Source organism: Myotis daubentonii, chromosome 6 (assembly GCF_963259705.1).
Source record: "Myotis daubentonii chromosome 6, mMyoDau2.1, whole genome shotgun sequence".
In the NCBI taxonomy this organism is placed as follows: Eukaryota; Metazoa; Chordata; class Mammalia; order Chiroptera; family Vespertilionidae; genus Myotis; species Myotis daubentonii.
In genome coordinates this window covers 5,333,133-5,337,757 of record NC_081845.1, presented here as the reverse complement: position 1 = coordinate 5,337,757, position 4,625 = coordinate 5,333,133, and positions in this window count along the sequence as shown.

The window sequence follows — 4,625 nt, the reverse complement described above, 5'->3', positions numbered from 1 at the left end:
GACCCAGGGGTGGGCAAACTTTTTGACTCGAGGGCCACAATGGGTTCTTAAACTGGACCGGAGGCCGGAACAAAAGCATGGATGGAGTGTTTGTGTGAACTAATATAAATTCAAAGTAAACATCATTACATAAAAGGGTACGGTCTTTTTTTTCAATAGTTTTATTCATTTCAAACGGGCCGGATCTGGCCCACAGGCCGTAGTTTGCCCACAGCTGGACTCTGACCCAAACCGCTGGAGGATGCTGGGGCAGGAGAGCTGAAACTGTACTGTGTGCTGCTTGTCACTGCTGGCCCACTTTTCTCCAACACAGGCACCTACCATCAGACAAAATGTGCCCACAGCCTCCCTCGTGGCTACGGGTGAATGGCTCTGCTGGCAAGAGGCACTTGCTCTCCTCTCTAGACTCAGAATCACAGCCTCTGACAATCCTGGCAACACCAATAGAGACCCAACTACTGGACGTGTTCAGTGACTCCTGGCAGAAAGGAAAAAAAAAAAAATCTCACTTGAACATGATAAAATGCTATAAAAATGTGTATTCTGCTACTTTTCATGAGAAATTTATTTGGAGGAATTTTTTTCTAAATTTCACCTGGCTGATTTTCATCTGTATTTAACTATTTGTTTTACTTTTAGGGAAAATACATGAAAATGAGGTGAAATATACATTTTCCATGAACCAAACTTAGAACCAAGATTAAATCTTGCCCCAAGTGAAAGAGCTAAATAGTGGATTTTAATTACTTTTTCCCCATGGGCTTCCCCCCACCCTAATTCTTACATTTCCCCCTTAGGTTGCAATGATTAATTTGCAAGTTGAGTCCCTGACTAGCCATGGAATGAGGCAGAGGGTGACGGGCGAGATCAGGCACCACCTTTTAACTGAGCAGGTGAAGAACGGCTTTCCCGCAGGTGGGTGGCGTCAGCGAGAGGGAGTGCGGGTCACTCGGGGCCAGGTCTCCGCCCCGCTGGGCCTGGGCAGCCGCGCCTCCTCGTATTAGGCCCCGTGCTCTGGTGCAGACAGGCTGTTTGGCATCTTCCGAGGCAGCTCCCATGCCCTATTTGCCATTCCCAGGTTGTGCAGAAACCAGTTTTTTGACTCTGATAATAAGGCAGCCCACGGATCCATTCTTACGGGACAGCAGTCACTTACAAGGGTACATGGTGTTTTTTCTTGAATTAATCCCAAGGCCTCGGAAGTCCCCCCTTCTCTGCCCACTGTTTCCTCTCCCTCGCTTTCTCTAACAGCTCTTTGGGGGGCTGAGAGTCTAAATATAAAGCCTAACGCTCAACCGGTGTGGGCGGCATGCTCACCGAAAGCCGCCTTAGTGCTGGCTTAGCACGGAGTGGAAATGGCTCGTGTTATGCAGCCTGTAAAAAATTCCTAGTGCTCAGCCCCCATGAAATGGATTGCTTATGGGGAGATAATGTCTGTTCTATTCCTTTTTAAGTCTGTGAAAAATGTCATCCTGGTTAATAGGGTGATTAAAACTCTTTATGCTCCAGGAGATAAATGTGATTATGTTTGTCATACTCTACCCGAGATAAAGACAGCACAGGCAAACTTGAAATTCCATAACATTTCCTCTTCCACATCCAGGAACATTCAGAACTCCATACACAGATGGCACTTCACATAAAGAATAACATTATCTGTGAAACAGTTTTCCTTTCCATTAACCAATTTAACAATATGCCTCTGGTACAAAGGCGTAGACAAATGACTCCATCTTCTGATATCTGAGCCCTGAGTGCAGAAAAATACCACAGTCATCACACTGGTTGTTTTCCTTCCCATTTCACCTCTGTTACTTCATCTTGGCTTTTAAAATGCAACCCGAGCCTAAGCCTGGCGCCCATTCTAGGGACTCTGTCCCTGTCAAACTTCCCTCAGAGGTGACTCACGATCCCTGCCACCCCTCAGGGACCACGATACATGTGGAAGGGTTCTGTAAACGCAGGCATGCCACACGATGCATGTGGAAGGGTTCTGTAAACGTAGGCATGCCACACGATACATGTGGAAGGGTTCTGTAGACGCAGACATGCCACACGATACATGTGGAAGGGTTCTGTAGACGCAGGCATGCCACACGATACATGTGGAAGGGTTCTGTAGACGCAGACATGCCACACGATACATGTGGAAGGGTTCTGTAGACGCAGGCATGCCACACGATACATGTGGAAGGGTTCTGTAGACGCAGGCATGCCACACGATACATGTGGAAGGGTTCTGTAGACGCAGGCATGCCACACGATACATGTGGAAGGGTTCTGTAGACGCAGGCATGCCACACGATACATGTGGAAGGGTTCTGTAGACGCAGACATGCCACACGATACATGTGGAAGGGTTCTGTACACGCAGGCATGCCACACGATACATGTGGAAGGGTTCTGTAGACGCAGGCATGCCACACGATACATGTGGAAGGGTTCTGTACACGCAGGCATGCCACACGATACATGTGGAAGGGTTCTGTACACGCAGGCATGCCACACGATACATGTGGAAGGGTTCTGTAGACGCAGGCATGCCACACGATGCATGTGGAAGGGTTCTGTAGACGCAGACATGCCACACGATGCATGTGGAAGGGTTCTGTAGACGCAGACATGCCACACGATGCATGTGGAAGGGTTCTGTAGACGCAGGCATGCCACACGATGCATGTGGAAGGGTTCTGTAGACGCAGACATGCCACACGATACATGTGGAAGGGTTCTGTAAACGCAGACATGCCACACGATGCATGTGGAAGGGTTCTGTAAACGCAGACATGCCACACGATGCATGTGGAAGGGTTCTGTAAACGCAGGCATGCCACACGATGCATGTGGAAGGGTTCTGTAAACGCAGACATGCCACACGATACATGTGGAAGGGTTCTGTAAACGCAGGCATGCCACACGATACATGTGGAAGGGGTTCTGTAAACGCAAACATGCCACACGAGATGTATTCAGACATTCATCCCTCCAGGCCTCCCACGTGCCGGCCGTGGGGGCGGAGTGCACCCCTTGCCCCTGGCGCCCTCCCAGGGCTGGGCTGCCATGGGTGCCAGCAGTGGGCGCTGTCCCACGTTTCCAAGGCCCTGAGAGGAGTTGCTGCCCTAACGGAGCTTACAAGGCGGGAACCTATTAAATCAGCAGTTCTCAACCTTGGCTGCACATTAGAATCACCTGGGAATCTTTTTAAAATCCTGCTTTCTGGGCCTCATCCTCCGGAAATTCTGTTTCCTTGTTACTAATGTTGTGGCCCCACCCCATAACAAAGAAACAGAATTTCCAGAGGATGAGGCCCAGAAAGCAGGATTTTAAAAAGATTCCCAGGTGATTCTAATGTGCAGCCAAGGTTGAGAACCACTGTATTAAATAGAATCAAGATTGATAATGATTTTCCCTTTTATTATCCCAGACAAGCTAGAAATTCTCATTTTCTCCCACTCAGTGGAGGGCTTTTAAAAAATCAATAGCTGTTCTCCACCTAAGGAAAATAAAAATCTAGATTCTAGCTGTAAGTAGTTGTAAGTAGCTCCCATTCTATTAGGGGAACCTAGGCTCAGACTAATAATATGGACAAAAGCCCGTTCAATTAGGTTCCAGACTTTCTTCCCTTCATTCATTCAGAGGCTGGTGTTGAGGGAGGTCATCGAGAAGACGTGGCTGCTGGTTGGCCGGAGAGCTAGACCCGGGCAATGGAGGCTCCCCACCCCTCCTGTCCCTGGGATGTGCGCCCTGCTTGCCCTCCTGGCTCCCAGAAGCCTTGAGACAGAATGTGGCACTGAGACTATCTAGATCAGTAGTTCTCAACCTTCCTCATGCCGCGACCCTTTAATACAGGTCCTCATGTTGTGGTGACCCCCAACCATAAAATTATTTTCATTGCTACTTCATGACTGTAATTTTGCCACTGTTATGAATTGTAATGTAAATATCTGATATGCAGGGTGTATTTTCAGTTATATATTGAACATAATTAAAGCATAGTGATTAATCACAAAAACAATATGTAATTATATATGTGTTTTCCGATGGTCTTAGGTGACCCCTGTGAAAGGGTCGTTCAACCCCCAAAGGGGTCGCGACCCACAGGTTGAGAACCGCTGCTCTAGGTGGTGTATGTGACTGAGTCCACTTAGGGCCTCTACATAAACTGTTAAGATTTGGAGGACAAATTGTGGAAAACTACTGTCTTGAGGCCGCCCAAGACCGGCCTGGTAAGGAGGTTCCTGCGCTCATTAAGCCTGTCCCCTACCCTCGGGAGGCGTGCCTCTTTCTTTGGTCTCTGCCTGCCCCGAGAAAGGGGCTGGTTCCAGATTCCACTTGGGAAGCTCCCAGGAGGTTGTGAAGCAACAGCTAGAAATCTTTCCTTAGCTGAGATGTAGTTAAAAATGAAAGACGGGTGAAGAGTTTTTGCTGCTCCACGTACCCTGATCAACTTCACAAAGCTTTCTGGTTAGTCTGGGATTTTTAACAGGTTACAGATGGATCCCAGAATTAATTAATAATGCAGCACTTTCAACAGGGTAATGTGGTGCAGAGAAAAATGTAATGTTATATACTTGACATTTCATTTAAAAATTTTCCTTAGGACTAAAAGATTTCATTATAACAGA